General features: G+C 41.0%; 1 protein-coding gene across 13 annotated transcripts in view; it reads right to left on the bottom strand.

Annotated features, from left to right (window-relative positions):
* Window positions 1-27,877, bottom strand: part of arid1b (AT-rich interactive domain 1B) — a 590,298-nt gene that overhangs the window by 396,220 nt on the left and 166,201 nt on the right. The gene's annotated exons all lie outside the window — the stretch shown is intronic.

Here is a 27,877-nt window from a genome sequence, read left to right as displayed (position 1 = left end):
TGTTGTGGTTTGTTTCTGAGGAATCTGCAGACTATTTTTTGAGTATCCATTCTTCTTGAATACGTTGTATAGGTGGTTCTCCACTGTGTTCCAAAGTTCGTCTGTACTGCAGTGTGTGATGGCTCGTTGGAATAGTGTTCTGATACAGCTTCGCTTGTGTGTGTTGGGATGGTTGCCGGTGCACTTAAGTATTTGGTCAGTGTTTGTCGGTTTTCTGTATACGCAAGTTTGTGGTTGTCCGTTGTCCTTTCTTTTGACTGTGATGTCCAGGAATGCGAGTTTGTTGTCGGTTTCTTCCTCCTTGATGAACTTTATGCCTGTGAGGGTTTTATTGATGATGTTAAATGTCTCTTCTATCTTGTTTCGTTTTGTGATGACAAAGGTGTCATCTACGTAGCGGACCCAGATTTTTGGTTTGATGGTTGGTAGGGCTGTTTGTTCTAATTTTTGCATAACCGCTTCTGCTATGAATCCTGATAGCGGAGATCCCATGGGTGTGCCATTGGTTTGTTTATAGATTATGTCGAAGGTGAAGTGGGTGGTGAGGCACAGGTCCACTAGCTTCATGATGTTTTCGTTGGTAATGGGATTGATGGTGGTTGGGGAGTGTGTGATGGTCTCTTCTAAAAGTGTGGTAAGTGTTTCCTTTGCCAGGTCGATGTTGATGGAGGTGAACAGGGCTGTTACGTCGAATTAGATCATTGTTTCGTCTTCCTCTATTTTGGTGTTTTTGATGATTTTTAGGAATTCCTGGGTGGAGTGGATGGAGTGCTGTGACTCTTCTACGAGTTATTTCAGTCTTGTGTGTAGTCCTTTGGCCAGTCTGTAAGTTGGTGTTCCGGGTAGTGAGACTATGGGTCTGAGGGGGGCTCCTAGTTTATGGATTTTTGGTAGTCCGTAGAATCGTGGGGTGTTGGTCCCATCTGGTTGCATTTTCTTGAATTCCGTCTTGTTTAATTGTCTGGAACTGTGTAATTTTCTTAGGAGAAATGTAATTTTGTCTCCTAGTTGTCGGGTCTCGCGCCACCTGTTGGTAGGTGTTGGTGTCTGCGAGTAGTGCATTGGCTTTCTCTATGTTTTTACCTAGTTGATTTTAACCCTACTGCAAATCCTCTTGCAAGGATGCCTGCCTTGAAGAAGTTTTCCTCCTCTCTCTACAAGAATCTTAGGGAGTCCCTCTCCCACTGCAACTCCCAGGTATGCTACTTTCCACCCCCCCCCCCCCCCCCAGCTTATCTCTCCACCCTTCAGGCTCTCTACCTTTATTCCTGATGAAAGGCTTTTGCCCGAAATGTCGATTTTACTGCTCCTCGGATGCTGCCTGAACTGCTGTGCTCTTTCAGCACCACTAATCCAGAATCTGGTTTCAAGCATTTGCAGTCATTGTTTTTACCTTTTTTTCTCTATGTATAGTCCCACAACCCCGGACCGCCCGTTTCTACCTCCTGCCCAAAATCCACAAACCTGACTGCCCCGGCCGACCCATTATCTCAGCCTGCTCCTGCCCCACCGAACTCATCTCTGCATACCTCGACACTGTCCTGTCCCCCTTAGTCGAAGAACTCCCCACCTACGTTCAGGACACCACCCACGCCCTCCACCTCCTCCATGATTTTCACTTCCCCAGTCCCCAACGCCTTATCTTCACCATGGACATCCAGTCCCTGTACACCTCCATCCCCATCACGAAGGACTTAAAACCCTCCGCTTCTTCCTTTCCCGCCGTACCAACCAGTACCCTTCCACTGACACCCTCCTTTGACTGACTGAACTGGTCCTCACCCTGAACAACTTCTCTTTCCAATCCTCCCACTTCCTCCAAACCAAAGGAGTAGCCATGGGCACCCGCATGGGCCCCAGCTATGCCTGCCTCTTCGTAGGATATGTGGAACAGTCCATCTTCTGCAGCTACACTGGCCCCATCCCCCACCTTTTCCTCCGCTACATCGATGACTGTATCGGCGCTGCCTCGTGCTCCCACGAGGAGGTTGAACAGTTCATCCACTTTACCAACACTTTCCACCCCGACCTCAAATTCACCTAGACCATCTCAGACTCCTCCCTCCCCTTCCTAGAGCTTTCCATTTCCATCTCGGGTGACCGGATCGACACGGACATTTATTATGAACCAACTGACTCCCACAGCTACCTAGACTACACCTCCTCCCACCCTGCCCCTGTAAAACCGCCATCCCATATTCCCAATTCCTTCGTCTCCGCCGCATCTGCTCCCAGGAGGACCAGTTCCAAAACCGTACCACCCAGATGGCCTCCTTCTTCAAGGACCGCAATTTCCCTCCAGACGTAGTCGACGATGCCCTCCACCGCATCTCTTCCACTTCCCACTCCTCTGCCCTTGAGTCCCGCCCCTCCAACTGCAACCAGGACACCCCACTGGTCCTCACCTACCACCCCACCAACCTCCATGTCCAACGTATCATCCACCGTCATTTCTGCCACCTCCAAACGGACCCCACCACCAGGGACATATTTCCCTCCCCTCCCCTAACAGCGTTCCAAAAAGACCACTCCCTCCGTGACTCCCTCGTCAGGTGCACACCCCCCCACCAACCCAACCTCCACTCCCAGCACCTTCCCCTGCAACCGCAAGAAATGCAAAACTTGCGCTCACACCTCCCCCCTTACTTCCCTCCAAGGCCCCAAGGGACACTTCCATATCCGCCACAAATTCACCTGCACCTCCACACACATTATCTATTGCATCTGCTGCACCCAATGTGGCCTCCTCTATATTGGGGAGACAGGCCGTCTATTTGCAGAACGTTTCAGAGAACACCTCTGGGACACCCGGACCAACCAACCCAACCACCCCGTAGCCCAACACTTCAACTCCCCCTCCCATTCCACCAAGGACATGCAGGTCCTTGGACTCCTCCATCGCCAGACCATGGCAACACGACGGTTGGAGGAAGAGCACCTCATCTTCCGCCTGGGAACCCTCTAACCACAAGGGATGAACTCAGATTTCTCCAGTTTCCTCATTTCCCCTCCCCCCACCTTGTCTCAGTCAAATCCCTCGAACTCAGCACTGCCTTCCTAACCTGCAATCTTCTTCCTGACCTCTCCGCCCCCACCCCACTCCGGCCTATCACCCTCACCTTGACCTCCCTCCACCTATCGCATTCCCAATGCCCCTCCCCCAAGTCCCTCCTCCCTACCTTTTATCTTAGCCTGCTGGACACACTTTCCTCATTCCTGAAGAAGGGCTGATGCCCGAAACGTCGATTCTCCTGTTCCTTGGATGCTGCCTGACCTGCTGCGCTTTTCCAGCAACACATTTTCAGCTCTTTCTCTATGTAGTCCCTTCTGTTCAGGATGACTGTGAGCCAACCCTTGTCTGCAGGTAATATGACGATGTTTTTGTCTTTTTTGAGGTTTTCTAGGGCTTTCTTTTTCTTGTGTGTTCAGTTTGTTTCCTCCCTCTTTCGGCTCAGAGTAGGTGCAACTGTCTGTCTGATCGTTTCTTGTGTTTCTTCCGTGAGTTTGTTGCCCTTCAATGTGGTTTCTAACACCGCTAGGAAATCCTTCTTGTCAGCATCTCGGTAATTGAAATTTAGTCCTTTTCCTAGTACCGCTTTTTCTGTGTCTGATAGGGTTCGGTCTGATAAGTTCTTTATCCATGCCTTTGTGTTATCAAACATCAAAATAGAGGAAGACGAAACAATGATCTAATTCGACGTAACAGCCCTGTTCACCTCCATCAACATCGACCTGGCAAAGGAAACACTTACCACACTTTTAGAAGAGACCATCACACACTCCCCAACCACCATCAATCCCATTACCAACGAAAACATCATGAAGCTAGTGGACCTGTGCCTCACCACCCACTTCACCTTCGACATAATCTATAAACAAACCAATGGCACACCCATGGGATCTCCGCTATCAGGATTCATAGCAGAAGCGGTTATGCAAAAATTAGAACAAACAGCCCTACCAACCATCAAACCAAAAATCTGGGTCCGCTACGTAGATGACACCTTTGTCATCACAAAACGAAACAAGATAGAAGAGACATTTAACATCATCAATAAAACCCTCACAGGCATAAAGTTCATCAAGGAGGAAGAAACCGACAACAAACTCGCATTCCTGGACATCACAGTCAAAAGAAAGGACAACGGACAACCACAAACTTGCGTATACAGAAAACCGACAAACACTGACCAAATACTTAAGTGCACCGGCAACCATCCCAACACACACAAGCGAAGCTGTATCAGAACACTATTCCAACGAGCCATCACACACTGCAGTATAGACGAACTCCGGAACACAGAGGAGAACCACCTATACAACATATTCAAGAAGAACGGATACTCAAAAAATACAGTCCGCAGATTCCTCAGAAACAAACCACAACAAGCAGACCAAACACGGCCAGAAACCCTAACCACCTTACCATACATTAAAGAAGTCTCAGAAATGACTGCCAGACTACTAAGACCCCTCGGAATCCTAATAGCGCACAAACCCACCAACATTCTCAAACAAAAGCTAACAAACTTAAAAGACCCAGTACAACCTATGGATAAAACCAACATCATCTACAAAATTACATGCAAGGAATGCCACAAACACTACGTAGGACGAACAGGAAGAAAGTTAGCCACCAGGATACATGAACACCAGCTCGCCACAAAAAGACACGACCCTCTCTCCCTCGTAGCCCTACACACAGATGAAAAAAACCACCATTTCGACTGGGACAACACAGCTATCCTGGGACAGGCGAAGCAAAGCCATGCGAGAGAATTCCTAGAGGCCTGGCACTCCAACCACAATGCCATAAACAAACACATAGTTCAAGATACCATCTATCAACCCCTCAGAAAATGAACAGGAAATGACATTACCACAAACCCCAGGAACCCCATCCAGGACAAACATATAAATAGAAAGCAGGAGACAACAGCTTTACTTCACTTGGAGGTCGCCACTGATGGTGTTACCTAGCCAGGTAATGAAACGTCTGGATACTAAACCTACAGCTCAGCGAGCAAACCTACACCCTCAATATTTACTGCTGTTTTTCTGTTTGTACACTATTATCTTCCTGTCCCACTCTGGACATTGTTATCTAATAATACTCCCAAAATCTCTTACCTTCTAAAGTTGCACTGACCCTCTCCCAAACAAGTAGTTTCACCATTGATGAAACTAGGTTTTATTCAACATTTAATTAAATCAATTTAAATCCCCCAACTACTATGGTGATAACTGAACTCGTGCCTCTGTATCATTGAGCTCCTGAATTACTGGTTCAGTGATACAGTCACTATGTCAACACACAACTTTAGGTTCCTTGCTTATAAAAAGACTGTTTATAGCAATCTTGGCACTGAATGCTAGGTAGTAAGATCAAACACAAGGGACTTTCCATCCAACATGAAGTGTAAAAAATCACAGACATCAGTACTTGTGCTAACATGCTTGGGAAACTGTACCTGGTAAAACAAACTTACCTTGGGATTAAATAACACTTGCAACACTTGGCAAAATATAACTAATCACAAATTCACGAAGCCACAAAAAGCAAACAGCACACATATTAATAATCATTTAAGATCTTCAGACTTCAAACTCACAGTATTTAATATCCACTGACTAAATGAGGACATGAATACCACTGCACGAAAATCTGATCTGGAGGAACAGCATCCCACCAAAACCTTTTTAAAATCAGTGCTGTAAAGTCTCACATCATTTATTGATTTGTTTTCCCTTTACAATTAGTACCAAGTTTCATTCTCGACTTTGCATTGTTGGTTTCTGGACTACATTGCAATGTTCTAAGACCAATGCAAAGAATTATTATTATTGTTACTCTGCTCTCAAAGAAAAATAAAGGATCAAATCCACATACTGCCGCCAAAGGTATTATAGTAAGCTGTTGAATCAACTCATTATCAGTTGCTCCTTTCCAAATTTCATTCGGTTAATTAGAACAAGGGTTCTGTAATAATTTTTTTTGTTATCAAAGAAACCCAACTCTCCCAATTGTTTTCCCAAGACATTAACAGAAAATGCTGGTAATACATATCATATCCAGTAGCTGCTACAAAGAGGAAAAAAGGTCTGTTTGTCCTTCACCATGCAATTCAGCTTCATATGCTGTCAGATCCAGCTGCACCTATTTAATATTTCTTCTTTCCCTTTCATATTTTCATCCTTATATTTATAAATTGCAATATACTAAATAAGCAGCGTATTACCTAAATATTGAGAGGTTGCACAGCTATGAAATGCAGAGATCAAAGTACATGAATGCAAAATGTTGGTTTGCAGATTCGGCAAGTAATCAGAAAAATAGAATGTTATGGTTTATTGTGAGGGAAATTGTATATAAAAGTAGGGAGATTATGCTTCAATTGTACAAAGCATTGATGAGATTGTACCTGGCATACTGTGTGCTTTAGTGATTACCATACTTACAGAACAATGTTAACACCTTGAAAGCAGTTTAAAGGAGGTTTAGACTAATATCTGGAATAAAATTGAAAGACAAGTCTGGCTATATCCTCTGGAGTTTAGAAGAGTGACTTAATTGAAACATAAGATCCTATGGGGACATGACTGGGTGGATGTTGAAAGAGCAGAAGAATGTTTCCTCTTGTGAGAGAATCTAGAACTAGAGGACAGAGTTTAAAGTAAGAGGGCACCCACTTAAAATAGCTGAGGAACCATTTTCTTTGGAGATTGAGAATCTTTGGAATTCTCTTGCTCAAAAGACAATGGATGCACAATCCTGAAATCTTTCGGCAGAAATAGATAGATTCTTAATCACTAAGGGGATGAAAAGTTATCAGGGACACGCAGGAATGTAAAGTTGTGGTTATTGAGCATCAAATCTAGGGAAAGACTATTTCATTGAAAGGTAGAGCAGGCATGAAGGTTGAGAGGCCTACTCATGTTCCTTGGCTGTATATCCAGTAAAGTATAGGATAGTTTGTTTAACACTGCTGGCAGGAATGGAATCTTAAAGATCCAATAGAAAAACACCAAGCAACCTAAAATATAATCAAAGTCATGCAGCACAAATTTCAAAAGGAAAAATAAATGCTTGATTAACTTGCTTAAATTCCTTGAAGAAGTAAAGATTAAGAGAAGGATAATACTCTAGGTGCAGTATACTTGAAAGATGCCACTCATGAGTAAAGTCAGAGGAGTTGGAGTCATGACAATTAGCTAAATAGATAGTGAACTAACTAGCAAACAGGAGGCATAATAGCAGTCAAGAGTCTTTACTCAAATTGGTAAAAACAGAAAGAGGAGCAAAGGGATCTCAGGATACTAATTAGCAAATCACTAAGATAGTGGTGCAAGTTAACAAGACCACAGAGAAAACATGAAGCATCAGAGTACATTGCTTTCAGAGTATATTGAATTTGCAGCACACTTGCATACACAGTTCTGACTCTGTATTGTAAAAGTGGTATTGAGGCACTGCAGAAAGTGGAAAAAGACTCAAAAGGATGATACCAACATGAAGAGAATATACTCTCACTGGAAAGACTAGTATACTTCTTCCCGGAAAAGGAAAAGCTAAGCAATCACCTGTTCGAGTTATCGAAGATTATGAAAAGGGTTAACTGGGAAAGGCAGTAAAAATAAGACCAAAACCCCAGTGCGATGTTTGTTAAGCGCTGCATTTTGGGGGAAAACATTAAATCAAGGCCCCTTATGTTTAATTAGGCAGTCATAAAAGATCAATTCGCACAGTGACCGGGCCAATATTTATTCTTTAATCAACATCTCAAAACAGATTTTCTGGTCACACTGCCAACTGCGTGCAAGTTGATAGTTGCAATATTGGAAATGCAGCAAAGACTAAACCTCAAGAAACTATTTAATTAGCCGTAAATATTGAGAGCTATGGTAGCCATATAAAGTGTTTTAGTCTAAATGCGTGGTGGTGGAAAAGTACAGCAGGTCATGCAGCATCTGAGGAGCAGGAGAATCAATCAGGAATGTAGGGGTGGTGGTGATTCGAGGTGTGTGTGTGTGTGTGTGTGTGTGTATGTATATGTGTGAGTATATGTGTGAGTATATATGTGTGAGTATATATGTGTGAGTATATATGTGTGAGTATATATGTGTGAGTATATATGTGTGAGTATATATGTGTGAGTATATATGTGTGAGTATATATGTGTGAGTATATATGTGTGAGTATATATGTGTGAGTAAGTGAGTGAGTGAGTGAGTGAGTGAGTGAGTGAGTGAGTGAGTGAGTGAGTGAGTGAGTGAGTGAGAGAGAGAGAGAGAGAGAGAGAGAGAGAGAGAGAAAGAGAGCTCAGAGATAAATTGGGGGGAGGGGGAAGCTGATAGGTAGATGCAGGTGGGGGGGGTGATGGTGATAGGTCAAAGCGGAGGGTGGAGCGGATAGGTGGGAATGAAGTTGGACAGGTGGGACAGTTCAACAGGGCAATGCAGAGTTGGAGAGTTGGATCTGGTATGAAGTGGGGGGAGGGGAGATGAGGAAACTGGTGAAATCGACATGGATGCAGTGTGGTTGGAGGGTCCCCAAATGGAAGATGAAGCCTTCTTCCTCCAGTTTCCATTGGGTGGCTAGGGTTTGGAGGTAGAGGTAGCCTAGGACTTGCATGACCTTGGTGGAGTGGGAAGAGGAGTTGAAATGGTCAGCCACAAGTTTGGTGCATGTGTCCCAGAGCTGTTCTCTGAAACATTCCGCGAGTTGGCGTCCTGTCTCCCCAAATGTACAGGAGACTACATAGAGAGCAACAGACACAGTAGACACGGTGTTTGCATGTGCAGGAAAATCTGTCCGATGTGGAAGGATCCTTTGGGGGATTGGAACTTCAATGGAGGTGGGGGGTGCGGTGTGGGCCCAGGTTTTACACCTCTTGCAGTGGGAAGGTGCCAGGATTGGAGAGTGGATTGTTGAGGGGTGTGGACCGAATGAATGAGTCGTGGTGGGAATAGTCTTTGTGGAATGCTGACAGCAGTGGGGAGGGAAATAGATCTCTGTGATGGGGTCTGACTTCCGGGGGCAGATAAGCTGGAGGACGATGCATTGTATCCGGAGATTGGTAGGGTGGAAGGTAAGGACCGGGAATTCTATCCTTGTTTCAGTTGGAGGGGTGGGGTTCAAGGGCAGAGGTGCGGGAAGTAGAGGTGATGTTCTGGAGGGCATGGTTGACCACAGGGGAAAGGAAATTGCGATCCTTGAGGCCATCTGGGATGTTCTAGAGTGGAATTGCTCCACGCGGGAGTAAAAACAGCAGAGGTGGAGGAAATGGGAGGAAGGGGTAGCATTTTTACAGGGCGTGGGGGGGGGGGGGGGGGGGGGGGGGGGGGGGGGGGGAGGGGAGCAGAGAGAAAGAGATGAAAACAGCATTGTGTGGAGCATAACAGCGTATTGGGTCAAACAGCCTGTTTCAATGCTTTATGTTGCACACAGTTTGCAGCTTCCTTTTTAATTTGAAGTAAGCATCCTTCCACAGATTCTAGTACATGCATGCTCTGAAGCACAAGCAGGGTGAATCAGAGTCACATCTGATTCAGGCCTGCAATGATCAGCAGATAACAATTTTATTCTAATTGTTCTAATTTAACAATTAAAAATAATTGACATGTAAAGGTGCCTAAAATTGGCCTTGGAGGATATTAATTTGAGGTCCTTATTTTCAAAATGGTTTAAGTATAATAAATTGGATGGTCAAATATTCCAGGATTAGATTTACATTCTGATGACTTCTATTCCTCCTTCATGTAAGAATGCATTAGCTCTCAAGTCCTGCAAACAAATGTGGTTTCAGTTCATTTTGTTGTTGGATTGAATAGTTCATTCAAATAGAAAAGCCGTTTTTGTCCCCCAAATTTTGTTCTGATTCCAGGATCTGCTATGTTGGCAACCTGCAAGGTGCCTATTTTGGCATTAGAATTTATTTGACCTTGGCATGCTTGCAGACAAACGGAGAAGACCCATTTAACTGTCAATAACATTATTAAAACATGCAAACAGGCAATTAGCTTTGAACCAAAGCCTGCATTTATGCCTAAACAGCAGACTGTGACCTGCCAAAGTCATCAGGCTAGGAACACAAGGAGTAAATCAAACTGTTGTCCTGAAAAGCCATTAATGGATAAATTCTCCTGAAAATTAAAATCTTGTGCTTGCAGCAACAGTTCTGAAAGTATAAAATCACTATGCTGGGAGCTAGTGAAAGAACAAAGCAGATAGCAGAGTGGGGTAAAGATTGGCATTCAGTGAGACTAGGAATGGAGTGTCATGAAGCACAAGTTCTGGAGCAGAGCAGCATAAAGAGCAAGGCTGGGAGCATAGCAGTTTAAAGGGCAAAGTAAACAACAGAACAGTATAAAGACCAGGAGCAGGGAGGCTAAAAGGTTCACAATAGCCTTTTTGTGTAGGAAGCATAATTGATGTCAACCAAGGTGGTGAACTCTGATGATTTCATCATAAGCATTTAATGAATTTAAGCTTGATCTATTAATTAACATAAGACTTAAAAGGAACTTACTTAAATATGTCAAACTGTGCAAAATACAAGATATAAAAAGTGATATTTTATCATATAATTACCATGTGTAATTAATTAAAACTTAGGATGAAGCTAAAACTAAACAAAGTGCGACAAAAACATTATAGCATTCCTAATTTTTGATTAAATTAGCATCTGAAACATATATGTAATTGGAATTAAGGAAAGCTTTAATGGGGATGCTCTTGTGGTGCACTTGGGAGTGTCCTATGCCTGGACTGAGAGGTCAGGGTTCATGTCCCACCTGTTCTAGAGGTGTGTATTTACATCTGATGAACACATTGATTCAGAAAAATGGGTTAATTTTTTTAAAAAAGGGCTTCTCTCATGCAGTGAATATGTCATTACCTATAAGTCAGGAGGCACATGCTCAAGTTCTACCTGCTTCAGTGACATGCAGTAACTTTTCTGAGCAGGTTGAAAAGAAAAAAATTGCAGACTCAGTGGGAGCCACTTATGGCTCAAAGGTAACGTACCTATCCCTGGACCGAGAGACTCGAGTAAAATTCCACCTGCTCTGGAGTTCTGTAATTACATCTCTGAACAGGTTGATTATAAAATAGATTAAATGAAAAATAACGTTTTTTTAAAAATTAAAGAAAATGGAAAGCTTTAACGGTGGCCGTCTTGTGGTTCAGTGGAAGTGCCCCTAAGTCTGGACTAGAAGGATCAGGTTCATGTCCCACTTGTTCTAGGGTGTGCACTAACATTTCTGAGCGGGTTGATTAGTATACCTCAACCAAGTGAGTAAACTCTTGCAAGGCTAGGCTTGTATGTTCATAAAACTACTCTTGTACCACAGTGGTAGTGTCTCTACCTATGAGCAGAAGGTTCAGGTTCAATTTCTACCAGGTCTGCAGGAATTTCACAGCATCTCCAAACAGAATGTTTTATAATTATTTTAACCAACCTTTCAAGTGCTCTTAGGGCACATTGGCAGTATGCCTGACAGTGGGCCAGGAGTCTTGGTTGAAGTTTCACTTGCTCTAGTGGTTATAGTTATAGGTCATACAGCACGGTGTATAATATCTCTAAATAGGTTGTTTAGAAAAAAAGAAAAACTTTCAAATGAAGTAACCTATAAGAGAAAGTAATGTCAACTCAAGCTATTTGTTGAGAGTGACAGTCAATAAATTTACATCTGGCTGTACACCTCCGTTATGTACAATTCTGTTCCACTGGGAATTCCAAAACTCTTCCCTGGTTAACCACAGGTTCAGAAAATACCATCAATCGAAGAAGCTTGAGCTTGAGGATTTGGAACTTTTGTAGCAACTATCTCCACTAATGTCCATCCACAAGATGTGGTCAATTGAGCTTAAGGCTATGCAACCAAAGAGGACTAGGCAGGTCATGCAGGGGTCCTGAGTGCTACTTAGCTGTGTTGTTTGGTTTTAAATACTAGTGAGAATAACTAGAGCACAGCCAGACATACATGCATGCACCACTGTAACCATCTGTCCCTTCATTGGAGGACGACTTTTACACACATGTTTTTTCCCCTAGTGACTAAGCAAACATTCACCATCCAAAAGTCTTAAGAACACATGGGATATTGGGGTGTAGAATTTACTGCCTTCTTTCATCTTAGCCTTTCTCTGCGACTGCTCCATCCTTAAGATATTATGGCTCAAAGTATGATACATACAGGTTAAAGAATAGATTTTCACTATTTTGAATGATTGGTAGATTGGCTTAGATCTGCTATTAATGTCATAGATTAACAAAAGGAAAAAGGTCCTGCAGACAGGTTTTATGAAGCTTGGAAGAAGAATAGCAAACAGGATCACAAATGTAGTGGATTACAGAAATAATTATTGGGAAGTATAAAAATGGGAGGGTAACACAGAAGTGTGTGTGGATAAAGAGATGATACAATGACCATACTTATACTTATTCCACCATTATCAAGAACAGTTACCAAATCATTTTTTTGATTTACTATTTATTAAGCATGAAATCCTGAGGATGAAAAAGGCATTATAATAAATATATTGCAAGTTATTCCTTCCTCTCAAAATGTATCACCTTCCATTTCTCCACATTAAATTTAATCTCATCCATCTACCCAATGTACTAGCCTATCAACTACTTCCTGAAGTTACTTGCAGTCCTCTTCAGAGTTAACCTACTCCTTATTTTATTGTTGCTAACATATTTTTTCATCCTGACTCAGTGAAACAGGAATCAGTACAGCAGATTGGAATGACCCAAGGTACTTTCTAGCAAAAAACTTCTCATGGCTACCGGCATACATGTATCCCTCAGGATCTCACTAATGCCTCAATTTTTTTAAAAATTTCCCCTTTGTTTTATTTGTACATATCTTTTAGACCTAACAACATTAAAATTTTATTTTAACAAAATGAAAATTCAGTATTCAACAGGTGGGATACTAAACTTTTAAAATCACCACCTTATTGGAGTACAGGTTTTATTTAATGAATGCACAAAATACTAACTGAAGATACATTAAAAAATAAAAAGTGTCTTTGAGCATCCTAAGAAAGTTCAATCAACATCTCAAAAGGAAAAGATGCTTTGATTTTTGACACCTCAGAGTAGCCCATTAGAAATGTAATGCTTTAATGTAAGAGACTTTGCAAGAAGAGATGACTAAAAGGCTCTCATTATTGCATTGGATTTAAATTGAATATCAGATGAAAGATTGAGTGCAAAAGAACCCACAACAGATATCCATCTAAATAATGTCAGATTAGTGATTGTGGGATTCAGTGGAACCCCACAGAACAAGAAAGGGTTAAACTGGACTTAATCAGATCAGGGAAAATGTAATGGGACTTGATTAGATCAGGGATGAGCTCTGAGCAGGTTCTTACAAAGCAAGAACGGCGGTTTTGTATTGCTAAGTGGGGAACTGATTATACAGGGAACGCGTGACCTTTAAAATGGTTGAAGCACTTAAGTGAACAACAGGGGGTAACTACAATATTAGCTTCACGTGATATGAAGTACTTCATTGAACAATCCCTGTTAACTGCAGAGATCAGTTTCAAGTGCCATTGCTATAGAAATTGACTTTGCCATAGCCAGAACAAATATAGTTAAACCCAAAACCACAAAAACCACAAGAGTATAAGAATATGTGCTGTGATCGGACAGTTAGCAACTGCCTTATAACATCTAAGCAGCAGCCCTATACCATCTATGAGGTTGTCACATCTTTGCAGTGGTCTTGTACCAACTATATAACTGCCACACTTCTGCAATATAGACTTAAAGATGACATTGTGGAGCGCCAGAGCCAGGTTATTCCTATTATTGGGGAAAATGAGTACCCAGTGATGTAGTGAAACACTTTATCAAACACTTCACACTACAAAAGGATCAAAGCCATTAATCATTGGTTTCTACATCAGCAATTCAAACTGCTACTCCTTTGTTACTTGTTGGATTTTATTTGGAGTTACAATTTACAATAACAGAACAAGTAGTCCATGTCCATATGCAGCAAAACCGAGAAAATATCTAAGCCTTGGTTGACAAGTAGCAAGTAATATGTGCATCACACAATACCACTGCAAGATGCACTTCAGCCACTCACCAAAGCTTCTTTGACAGTACCTTTCAAATCTGCTACCTAGAAGGAAAAGGACAGCACACACATGGGTCACCTTTCCTGCAAGTTTCCCTCCAAGTCACACATCACCCTGACTTGGCATTATATCTATATTCTTTCACTGTCATGTGTTAAAATCCTGAAACCCCCTTCCAGCAGCACTGTGCGTGTACCAAACTGCTTTAGCAGTTCAAGAAGGCAGCTCACTATCACTTTCTTAAGGCTAATTAGGAATAGACAATAAATGCAGATCTAGCCAGTGATGCCTACAACCTATGAACAAATTTTTAAAAACCATCAGTTGGTGAATCAGTTACTAGTTTCCACGAGTCAGAGGACAGTATAAAATCAGATGAAAATTCAGCTTGGTACATCAGAAGATAAATACTACACAAACTACATACTCTATGAATAAGACCAAAACAGCCACAGGTGAAATTGAAGACATTAGTAGCCATACATTAAATGTCAATTCACCGTCAAATTTCTTAAACGCAACTAGAGATGGGCAATAAATGCTGGCAAGTCGGTGATACCATGTGTGAATTTTCAAAAAAGCTGCACGGTAACCAAAGGAAAGGAGTACTGAATTAAGTAACTCAATCAACGTGAGGCTAAATAAGCAGATATCATATTGAAACTATTTGGACTTCATTATATCACATCCTGTATGCTGAATTCCATTTTAATCATTGAGATACAAAAGAGCACTGAAGGCCTGAGGTAGCTTGAAGAAAATAAAAGGACAAAACAGGTGGCAAGTGTCAATAATTGAATTATAGCCAAAAACTGGAGAACTTGGCTGATTCGGTCAAGGTGGGCGACAACTTTAAAACTCTGCCCCATTTATACCACTTGAAGTAATGGAAGGTATTTTGGAATAAATGTCAGGAGATCTTTTGTTCAAAGTAGTACTGAGTTTCTAGGCAAAAGCCTACATGTGTAATCAAATATAATGTTAAAGAGACTATAACAGGACTAAAGATTTTTGCAGAAAAATAAGTCAAACACTTTGAATACTGTCCTTCTTGTATCTCTAATAATAAAGTATGCCTGTATGACATCATGCACATTTTCATTCAAAGGTCAACGGGATCGTGGCCAGACTAATTTCCCTGAAGTGCAAGAGAATGACAAATTCAAATAATCTTGGGTCACTTTGAGACGCACAGTTGGCTCTAAAATTATTGCCACACATCAAGAGATGTGAACTCTTGGAGTGTGGGAGGAAGAAACACTGACATTTTCATTTTACAGTCAATGAAATACAAACTTATTAAATGCCTGGGCAGAAAGCTTTCACTTGTGACCATTTTCAAAAATTGCTTTCTTCTTATGTCTCTGCTTACTATTTACATATGCCAAAGATATCTGTCATGACCCAGAACAATTGAGCAACATTTTGCATTATTATTTTTGAAACTTCTTTCAAGAAATATGACAATAATATAGTTGAGGGGTAATTTGAAGTTTGGTTAATACGGTTGACCTGGCTATATCAAAAATAAAGTATTTTAATCACAATGTCAAACTGCCACATGAGCAACCAGATTTCAATGACACAAAATGCTATTGGAAGAATATGCAGAAACATTTTCTAGTCATAAGACCATAAGACATAGGAGTGGAAGTAAGGCCATTCGGCCCATCGAGTCCACTCCGCCATTCGATCATGGCTGCTGGGCACTTCAACTCCAATTACCCGCATTCTCCCCGTAGCCCTTAATTCCCCGAGACAACAAGAATCTATCAATCTCTGCCTTGAACACATTTACCGTCCCGGCCTCCACTGCACTCTGCGGCAATGAATTCCACAGGCCCACCACTCTCTGGCTGAAGAAATGTCTCCGCATTTCTGTTCTGAATTTACCCCCTCTAATTCTAAGGCTGTGTCCACAGGTCCTAGTCTCCTCACCTAACGGAAACAATTTCCTAGCATCCACCCTTTCCATGCCATGTATTATCTTGTACGTCTCTATTAAGTCTCCCCTTAATCTTCTAAACTCCAATGAATACAATCCCAAGATCCTCAGCCGTTCCTCATATGTTACGCCTACCATTCCAGGGATCATCCGTGTGAATCTCTGCTGGACACGTTCCAGTGCCAGTATGTCCTTCCTGAGGTGTGGGGACCAAAACTGGACACAGTACTCCAAATGGGGCCTAACCAGAGCTTTATAAAGTCTCAGTAGCACAATGGTGTTTTTATATTCCAACCCTCTTGAGATAAGTGACAACATTGCATTCGCTTTCTTAATCACAGACTCAACCTGCATGCTGACCTTGAGAGAATCCTCGACTAGCACTCCCAGATCCCTTTGTACTTTGGCTTTACAAATTTTCTCACCGTTTAGAAAGTAGTCTGTGCTTTTATTCTTTTTGCCAAAGTGCAAGACCTCGCATTTGTTCACGTTGAATTCCATCAGCCATTTCCTGAACCACTCTCCCAAACTGTCTAGATCCTTCTGCAGCCTCCCCACTTCCTCAGTACTACCTGCCTGTCCACCTATCTTCGTATCATCGGCAAACTTCGCTAGAATGCCCCCAGTCCCTTCATCCAGATCATTAATATATAATGCGAACAGCTGTGGCCCCAGCACTGAACCCTGCGGGACACCACTCATCACCGGCTGCCATTCTGAAAAAGAACCTTTTATCCCAACTCTCTGCCTTCTGTCAGACAGCCAATCCTCAATCCATCCCAGTAGCTCACCTCGAACACCATGGGCCCTCACCTTGCTCAGCAGCCTCCCGTGTGGCACCTTATCAAAGGTCTTTTGGAAGTCTAGATAGACCACATCCACTGGGTTTCCCTGGTCTAACCTACTTGTCACCTCTTCAAAGAATACCAAAAGGTTTGTCAGGCATGACCTCCCCTTAGTAAATCCATGTTGACTTGTTCTAATCAGACTCTGCTCTTCTAAGAATTTAGAAACCTCATCCTTAATAATGGATTCTAGAATTTTACCAACAACAGAGGTTAGGCTAATTGGCCTATAATTTTCCATCTTTTGTCTTGATCCTTTCTTGAACAATGGGGTTACAACCGCGATCTTCAAATCATCCGGGACTTTCCGTGACTCCAGTGACTCTTGAAAGATCTCAACCAATGCCTCCGCTATTTCCTCAGCCACCTCTCTCAGAACTCTAGGATGTATCCCATCGGGGCCAGGAGATTTATCAATTTTAAGACTTTTTAGCTTTTCTAGCACTATCTCTTTTGTAATGACAACCATACTCAACTCAGCCTCCTGACTCCACTCAAAAAAAGGTTCATTTGAATGACTGATTAGGAAATATTTACAATTTTGTTTGCCAGAAAGATTGATTGCAATTTCCAGTCAGGCCTTATGTTGGAATATTTCTTTACCTGAAAAAAAAACCAAAAGCATTTACAACTATGTAAACTATCTTAAATGCTTTTTAAAGCTATTAGAATATTTGCAAATGAAAGAACCAACTCTACTTTTAGAGCTTCCTGGCAAAATTGCAAATAATACAATTAGTCGAAACTTCAATGGGAATCAGTTCACTTGGAGTTTGGTCAGTTTTGTGGGAGGGATGACTTCTTGTGTAAAGTTTTTTTCAAATAGTACAAAAAAATTATTGGGAACTCAAATTGCAGTGTATGTAATTTGTACTTAAAATTCTGCCATCTGTAGTAACTCTGGCAATTACATTAGAGAAGAAAACAGCACAGCCAAGCAGAACTCCCTGGCCATGATAGCAAGATCATCACCATGATTTCAGAAGGTGGATGTGCACCACCTTTACAAACCAGTTCTTTTTAAAATTTTTGTCAATGGTCACATAACCATGGGAATTTCTATGCAAAAGCCCTTAAGGCGACCTGCTTTGTTGACACTGACAAGATTATAAATCTTAGGAAAATTGTCCAAAAATTAAAATTGTGGTAACCTAATTCTTTCATTTTTGGAAAATTTCACAGTTCTATTATAAAAGCTGTGACCCCAGGTGTACGCACTTTTGCAATACAGTTTCACTTAAACTGATGCCTCCTTCTATCAGATGTCAAAATTTTAACAAAAACATTTCAAACTTTCTAACTACTATAAATTTTTCTTATATTAAGAAGAGATGAACATATTGAGATAGGTGACTACTTTGAGGATTTGAGTTTCCCCTTGTCCTTTCTTAGCAATCAGAATTGAAAATCGTGGTTAAAAAAAATCATGGCAGTAGCACCTTTTACCAGCAATTCAAATTCTTTCACATTACATTTATTGGAGCAGCAAGGAATAAGTTTCATTTCTAAGTTTTATACAAGTGTTCCCTGCAAGCTCCAGATCTCAGGTACTCCAGTTTTATCACGCTGTAGCACGGCAGGATGTTATGATCTCAGCTGATGGTATTACCATACAAGCCATATCATGGCTTGATAGACCATGAATTTTATTTACCATGGAGATCGGTCACTGAACACTCAAGAAGCTGCCAACTTATCATAATGGCCATATCATAGAAATTATAAATTTGAAAGGCCTGACTGGAAATTGCAATCAGTCCTTCTGGCAAACAAAATTGTAAATACTTCCTAATCAGTCATTCAAATGAACCTTTTTTTGAGTGGAGCTGGTGTAAGGGCCACTGCTTTTCCTGATACATATCAAAAGCCCAGACTTTGGTGCATATAGTACAATTTCACAACATTTGAAAGTGAAGTATAACTATGAGAAGAACAGATCAACTTCAAGAGGTCATAGAACGGTTGATGCACTGAGCAGATGAATTGCAATTGATATTTTGTGCAGAGATGTGTGAGGGGATTCATTGTGATAGGAAGAGTGAACAGCGACAATCGAAAATAAAGGGTACAATTCTAAGGTGGTAGAAGGTCAGAGTGCCATGGGGGCATATGTACAGCAATTATTGAAGGTGCCAGGACATGTTGAGAAAGCAGTTACTAAAATATTTTGAACTTTACGAATAAGTACTTAAAATACACACAAAAATTAGCTATGACGACAACAATGGATTCTCTCATTGTCTTAATAGATGTCTGTTCTGCAAGTAAAATGGTTTACAGTGTAGGCTTATATCATTCTCATGTGCAACATTAAACCAAGTCTAGATGTGCATAACCAATTGTAAATGTTGCATATGAAATCAGTGTTGACATAATGGGTGGACACATTGTGCATTCTTATGCACAATCTTGTTCTGAAGGTACTCAACTCCATTCTCTTTAAAAACTTCAAAACCCCTTGACGACACATTCTTCTCCATATAGAGTCATCCAAATTGTTTCTTCCCATGGAAAGAGATGCACCTTGGAAGTTCTGAGGCTTGCTTTCAAATTGTTTTATATTAAAAGTTAGGAACATTCTGCTATGCTTAATGAAACAACACAAAAGTGTGGAGTGGAAACAGGTGAATTACTCTTGTGAAGACAGTTGCACAGATACAATGGGCTAAATGGCACCCTGTACTACTGTGTTGTAACCTTCCTCTGACGCACTTCCAGGGAACCAATCTGCTTTAGGCTTCCAATTCCTATTATTTGTGGTGTAAATAAATACAACAGATAAATAATTGCTTTGCTTTTCATCAAAATGTAGCAACATCAGGAAACTCTTCCTCCTTCCCTTCTAAATAGGTATGAAAGTGCAGTGCCATACTGTGAAAAGACAGGCAATAATAGACATGGTGACATGTTTTTAAAATAGCTCTAATGGCTCAAAATCAGGGGTCTCAATACTGTCTTCAGTATAAGCGTGCTGACTCATCTGAACAATCGCAGACAGAGTACTAAAAGAAAGGTGTTACAATTAGCTTCAGTACTTCGCTCTTCCAAGGGAAAAATTGGTCACGGCTTTAATGAATTATGGAATTTTGCTCCACAGAAGGAGGCCATTCAGCTAGTTATGTCTGTGTTGGCTCATGAAAGATTGTCCAATTCAGAACCTCCCCAATACCACATCTCTGTTTTTACTCCCACTATCATTCAAAATTCATTCTCTTTTGTTATATGACCATTACCTTTGGAAAGTTCCTTTGGATTGTAATTTCATAATTTCAGGTAGGGCCCTCAAAAGCTCAACAATCTTGTGTGAAAGAAATTTTCACCTACCCTCCAATTCCATTAAAACTTTGTTTTAACTGGCACTTTATGAACTACTAGCAAAAATTATATACCTCATATACCGAAGTTTATTATTCTGTCTAATTATTATAGCTTTCTTAAGTTACTTACCTCAATGTAAATGTAATTGCTGTTCAATTTAATGGCCACATGAAATATCAACAATTGGTTCAATTTCAAGTCAATTTGCCTCAAATACCACGATCTACCATTATGGAAGCTGTTTTGCTGGCCTGCAGCTCTTTGCTTTGCTGACTTGTTTGTCTGCAGCCACCTGTTAAACAAAATCTCAACCCAGACAAACATTATCAATGGGCAAATGTAGTATCTGGAGTATGTATTGGCTCAAGGTCTGAAAACAATAGCTTGTTACGTACAGTCTTGAGAAATTGTTAGCTCGACAACCGTTGTACTATATAAATCCACGGCGATCGGAAGCACTTTGGAGTAGCACTGGCTACCATGATTAGAAAAGGTGTGCTCCCCATGATATCACGCAATAAAATTTGTCAATGCTGAAGGTCCAGAGTCTGGAGAATTTATTCAATAACTGGCATAGTTGTCAGGATCCCTTAATTACGGGATCCTGAGCGAACCTAAAATATAAAGTCAGCTGCCTGCATCCATCCTAACCTGAGTCCACAAGCTGATCCCAAGCTAGGGGAAGACTACGTGACAAGACGGGACTGGAAAGATCGCTACCGCAGAACAGTGATCATTTAAAGTGACCTTAAGGGATTAACAACGGCACCAGTGCAAGTTTGTCTTGGCTTAGTTTGTTATTCATTTCTCCACAGATCGTAGATCCACGCTTCGGAACTGAGGAAGACGATAGGGTTGATGACTTCCAAACATAAAATAAAAGGGCCGGCCTTGGGGACAAGTAAACCACGCCCCACTGAGAAGAACGGTCCATGTCCATTTGTCCCCTTGAAGTATAAGACCATGCCATGGTAAAGATGTTTGACACAAAAGTAAGGTAGGAGATCCCCTGGTGCTGCCAGGGTCACCAGCTGATACTGTTTGGAAGGAGACAGGTGACAGTAGATATGTTATTCCTCTCACTTCCAATCTGTATGGGTGGTCCCACTGCAACTGGCCTTATGGAGGCTCCTGGAGGACAAACATTGAGGGTGGGTATTGTGACCCCTCTTAGGATACTGATGACATGCTCCAGTGTTTAGATAAATTTAAAGAAGTCGCGAAAGGCCATCAGCCCCCTAAGAATAAAGATCGCCGTCAGCGACTTCAGTGTCAGCTGAATAACCTTTCCTCTTCCAGGCCTCCTCCCTCCGTATCGCCACCTTAGTACCCTAAGCTTCCCATTCTCATCCCTGACCCTCACATGGACGAGATTGTAGCTTTTGTCACCACTCACTCACACCATGAACCCTCTCTCATGCTACTCGATAACACCGCAGAGTCCACCCAAAAATGAGGGTGCACAGGCCTCTGTCCCACAAAACCAGGACAAGCCCGACTCTACTGTCCCCTCCACGTCCACTGTCAGGAATGACACCCGCTCGAAGACGAAGTCTCCCACAGATCAAATGATCAGCAACACACCTTTTGATAAGCCCTGGACTCACACTGAGGTGGCATGCTCCAAGATGCCCCTGATCATTCATACGCCCAGTACCATTTTATAGTTGGCTAGTACAACTTTGCAGTATTTATGATTGTTTGCTACATGATGTTACACTCTGATACATCTGGCTTACAGAATCCAGTGGGCAGCAATTAAAGGTTCCCTTGTGTTCCCCCACGTGCCATGGACTTCCGCAGACATCTGGCAGATTGGCTTGAGACTACTGTTAAGCCTTGGATCACAACTCCACCCCCACCTTTTTTGAGTTTTTGGTCATTACTTTTAAGCCAGAAAGGAAACCCTCCAATTGTGGCTTAAATTAACATTCTGTGTGAGGTTAACACTATTCCCTCTTCAATTTTATTACTTTAAAAGTAAAACGCAGTAAGATACAATTTTTTATTTCATGGTCTGTTAACCTGTATCACTATTTTTAGATTCGGATATATTTGCACTCCTCGATCTCTCTGCTGCTCTAGACTCAACATGCTCATTTTAACTCTGTCTTAGCTTTGATTGGAATAAAATTATATCCTCATTTTCGAAGGAACATAGGAAGGTAGGAACAGTAGTAGGAGTAGTTACAGAGTAGGCCATTCACCTCAGTGTCTAATCCACCACTCTAAAACATGACTGACCCATTACCTCAACATCATATTCCTTGATATCATTAGGATTTAAAAGCCTTTTCATTTCTGTCTTGAACTCATTTAATAACTCCCACAGATCAAATGATCAGCAACACACCTTTTGATAAGCCCTGGACTCACACTGAGGTGGCAAGCTCCAAGACACCCCTGATCCATTCATACGCCCAGTACCATTTTATAGTTGGCTAGTCCTCTGGGGTACAGAATTCCAAAACTTAAACATACTTAAGCGATTGGGTAGTGGTGGCAGGTACTCTTGTAACATTTAAGATGCACCTGGATAAGCTCTTAAAATGGTTATAGACCTAAGGAGATGAATAGGATTAGTGTAGCTTGGTACCTGATGGTTGCCACAGACATGGGTGGGCGAAAAGTCCTAGTTTCTGTGCTGCATATCTCGATGAAAACAATCGTCATCTCGGTTCTGAATGGTTTGCCTTTTATTCCGAGACCACTTCACTGTGCTAGACCCCACAACCAGTGAAAACATCTTTCTGCATTTACTCTGTCCACCCCTTTAAGAATTTTGAAAGTGTTCACGAGTTACCTCTAATTCTTTCAAACTCCAGAATAAACATGTCCAGTCTCTTCAATCTCTTCACAAAGAACAGTCTCACCATCCTATAAATTATCTGGCAAACCTCTGCTGATTTCCCCTTTTTGTAAATGTATCCATCCTTAAACAAGTGTACCAGAACTGCACAGGGCACTGCAGGTGCATTCTCTTTAATGTTTGATACATTGAAGCAAGACAACCATGTTTTTGTACACCAGTCCTTTCACAATAAAGGCCAACATATCATTTGCTTTCTGAATTGCTTGCTCTAACTGTATGCCAGCTTTCAGTGACTCATGAACACAAGAACACTTCGATCCCTTTGGACATCAATCTCTCATCACTGAAAAAATACTCCACACCTTTATTCCTCCCTCCAAAAGTTGATAACTTCACACTTATATTCCATCCTTGAAGTATCTTTGCATTCTCTTCACAACTCTCAGTCCTACCAAGTTTTGTATCATCTACAAACTTGGAAACATTGACATAGATTAATACAGACTGCAAACTGCTGGTTCCCAAACACTATTCCTGGAGGTCACAGCCTGCCACCTGGGAATGGCCCAATCATTCCTATCCCCTACTTCCTGCTTTTTAACCAATCCTCTGTTAACCTCCTGAATAGGGACTTTATCAACCTTCTAAAAATTTAAACACACATCCACTGGTTCCCCCTTATTGGTTCTGCTAGTAACACCCTCAAAAAAACTATCAGGTTTGTCAAACATAAACTCTGTTCAATCAGACAATGATTTTCTAAATATCAGATCACATTCTTTAGAACATAGAACATAAAACAATACAGTGCAGTACAGGCCCTTTGGCCCTCGATGTTGCGCCGATCCAAGCCCACCTAACCTACACTAGCCCACTATCCTCCATATGCCTATCCAATGCCTTTGTAATAGGTTCTAGCACTTTTCCTACTGCGGATGTCAGATTACCTGATCTGTTGTTGCACATTTTCTCTTCTTTCTTAAACAGTCGGGTTACATGTGTTTTTTAGTTTCTGAATTCAGACACAAAGTATCTACTTAACACCTTAGCCACTTCTCAATTTCCTATCTCTGCCTGTAATTGACCCACATTTCATCTTTGCTCATCCTTGCCTCTTTATGTATCTATATACTATTGTAATTAGTACCGCTGCCTCAGTATCAGGGAACTGGGTAATTCCAGCCTTGGGTGACTGCCTGTGCGGAATTTTCATGTTCTCCTCACATCTGCATGGGTATCCGCCAGGTGCTCCAGTTTCTCCCACAGTCTAAAGATGTGCAGGTTACGGGGAGTAGCCACGCTAAATTGCCCCACAGCATCCAGGGATGTATAGTTTAGGTAGATTAGCCATGATTAGCGGTGAAGTAGGGCTTTTGAGCCCAGGGCTCGTCCACTTTTCTTTTCATTTCTTCCCTCTCTTTTCACATTTTATTTTCTCTTTTTTACCTCTCATTGAGGAGCTTGGTCACAGCGACAGCTGTAGAGAATGGGCCCAACACGGACACATGGCAGCAGCAGGACCTAGTCTAGGTTCACAGCAGCTTCTGCGTCCAGCGCAGATTCACGGGGGCAGCACAGTGTTTGAGCCCAGTACAAGACCCGGTAATATCAGCAGCGGCTGCAACAGCAACTTAGGTCTAGAGCAAATTCGGGGCAGCAGCAGAGTAGAGTTTGCAGTACCCAGTGGCATGGGTGGCATCTACATTGATGAGGTCCAATGAAGACTCAGTGCCAAGGGCATTGGTGAGGCAAGATGGCACCAAAGAATGGTGATTTTTGTTCCAGCGGTGGTGGCAGTATGAAGGGGCCACGAACTGTAAAGCTGAGCACTTTTTTTTATATTTCTTTACTTTTCTGCATATATATTCTAAGCTTTGGGTTATTTCTCTGTGCTTTATAAAGGCAGCCAAGAATGGCAATACTATACAACAATTTTCACTTTATTTTGTAACAAAATACATGCGACAATAACTAAAATCAAATCAAATCACAGTAGGGCGGTTGGGTCTGAGTTTGGATGGAAAGCTCTTTGAAGAGTCAATGTGGACTCATTGGGCCAAACAGCCTTTTTTTGCACTCTCGGGAGTCTATGATTCTATATTTTATAATCAATTTTGTCTCTCTTGCTAGCTTACATCTATATTCCATTCCTCTTTATTAATTTCTTGGCCCTGCTTTGCCAAATTTCTAAAATTCTCCCAATGCTCAGGCTTGCAACTTTTTTGGCAACTTTAGCCTCCTCTTCTGATCTATTACTGACTTTGACTTCCTGCCAGGTATTTTCACTTTGGAAGCCATAACCTATCTCTCAAACCTTTTCGTGTATTATTCTGATCTGCCACAACTAACTTCCTCCTTATGCCTTCTTAAATGCCCTGCTTTGTAGTCTCCCTGTACCTCCAACCAATGTACAATACCTTTATTACTTTGTCACAGTCTCCCACCTTATTATACATACTCTCAATAAGGCACATTCATAAATTTTTAAACGGCACACTGGGTTGCAAATTCAAGTTATTTATGAATAACAGTGCTTTCAACAACTATCCCTGTGGAGCACCACTTCATATATTTTGCCAGTAACTATCCTTAATCCTCTCTTGGCTTTCTACTTGCAATGGGAGATGAAATCTTGACAACTCCCTTACCACAACCTCCACTACTGAGAATACAATGGTGATTGTTTCAGGGGAACTCAATCACCTTCAAGTTCCCCTCTAAGTCTCTCTCAATCCATTTAATGAGAAGTCAAATTACACCAGGTTATAGTCCAATAGGTTTATTTGAAATCATGAGCTTTCAGAGCGTTGCCCCTTCATTAGGTGAAGTCACTAAATAATGATATATTGATGATAACGCGGCTGCATCAATTTCCAGCACTCCTTTTCAAAGATCGGGGGGAAAAAAAAAGAGTACCCCCAACAAGCAAAAAAAAGTGATTAAAGAAGGCAGATCACCAAAATTCAAGAGCAACTAGGAATGCGTAATCAATGTTGGCCTGGTCAGTAATGTCCATACATAGAGGATTATTTTTAAAATGTGCGCGATGTGTTTATTGATTGTTTTGGCTGGTTCCATTTCACAAAAACAACCAATCAAAAATACCTTTCTCTTTAGGAGATTTTTTTACTAATCAGATTTTCCAAAAGAAAGGGATAACTGCTATCACAATATTTCTTTTCTGATCAAACCCAAGCCATCTGCTCAAAAGAAGAGCACAGGATCCACAATAGCGACTTGGACTAAGTCATTATATTGTCACACATCATGAGTAGCAATCGAGGAAATGCAAAGCCAACACAAATCTATGAGCAATGATGTGGTGGATTTATGGTCAAACTATGAGAACAGATTCCAAATCAGCTGACTTACCGCTTGTGAGAAAGTCAATTATCTTGTCCTGCTTTAGATAGCTACACTTTCTAACTCTAGATCAGAGCTTTTTTAGGTTGAAAACCCAAACATTTACCCACAATTGACAGTTTATGACAAGACTAGCTACATAACCAATAAATTTATACTCTAGGAATAAAGATATTAGCTAAATGCTTGACCTGCTTGCCCTGATAGGCTACTAATATGCTATATCCCAAAAATCAGAAGGTAATTTTACAGTTAATTATAATTCACAGATTTTCAGGTTAGTGGCTACTTTGATGTTTCAAACTGTCTTGTGTAGAACATGCAGCATGAATAGGCATAAGCATCTTAAATGTTTTCCAACACTGGCATTTAAATCAAGTAAAATGAGTATTTTCAAGGATGTTAACTAGTTTTTTAAAAATGAGTAATGAAGATATATCATGCACCATTTTAATTAACTCTTATACAACAATTTAATATGGCCTATAGAGCCCAGATGAAGTTAGAATTTCCTGATAAAAATCTATTAATGTTTGATGTCGATTCTTGGGACATAGAGACATGGTTACTACCAGTTGAGATCAGTGCATATCATTTCAATAAATGACTTTACTCATAATAGAGGTTTTCCAAATATAAAGAACTTGTATGCTACAGTAATCAGAATAACATTAATACAAAATAGAAGTACTTCTAACACTTGGAAATCTTCAATTAATACTTAGAAAAACTTTTCTTTGAAAACAAATTTAAGTAACAAAGAAACAAAAAGCTAAAATCTTCTATTTTCTCTCAAGGATAAAAATAACACAAAGCTTTTAACAAGCAATCTTGACAATCAAAAATACTCAATAACAACTTGAACACGCTAGTTTTTCAGGAGTTACAAAACTCATTAAAGTTCAAGACTAAACCTCAAAGCTAGCTAATTCAGCTGCAACAATTTAATTCCTAAAACTGAAATTATCATTTTTTTTGCTCAACGAAATAATTAGGTTCTAACCAAATGAGAAGAGTTTTCCAGTTTTGAAAACGTGTCATATCGGACTTAAACATTAACTCTGTTTTGCTCCTCACGGATGCGGTGAGATCTGATGAATTTCGCCAGCATTTTATTCTTATTTCAGATATCCAGCATTTGCAGTATTTCACTTTGAACGCAAGGAAAAAGTTGCTTCAGTGACTGGGATAGTTCAATGTATTTTATGATCTCACTGCATGCATTAACCAGAGCAATTACTGGCCATCAAAATATCACATGTAACTGGGATTCAGGAGGAGTAACTGCTGACAGATTGCAAATATAGAAACATGAATCAAATACACAATGGGATACTTTGACATTCCAAGTCAAACATTTAAATATAATTTCATATTAGTCAAGGTGACCTTAAAATTCACTCGCGGTATTACAGTATGTAGCATTAAATGTAACTAATTTACTCTGTTTTCATTAAAGTGTGCCTGAAGTCCATTTGAATTCCTTC

Source organism: Chiloscyllium punctatum, chromosome 11 (genome assembly GCF_047496795.1).
Source record: "Chiloscyllium punctatum isolate Juve2018m chromosome 11, sChiPun1.3, whole genome shotgun sequence".
NCBI classification, from domain to species: domain Eukaryota; kingdom Metazoa; phylum Chordata; class Chondrichthyes; order Orectolobiformes; family Hemiscylliidae; genus Chiloscyllium; species Chiloscyllium punctatum.
Note: the sequence above shows the minus strand (reverse complement) of the source record. Positions and strands in the feature narration are given on the sequence as shown.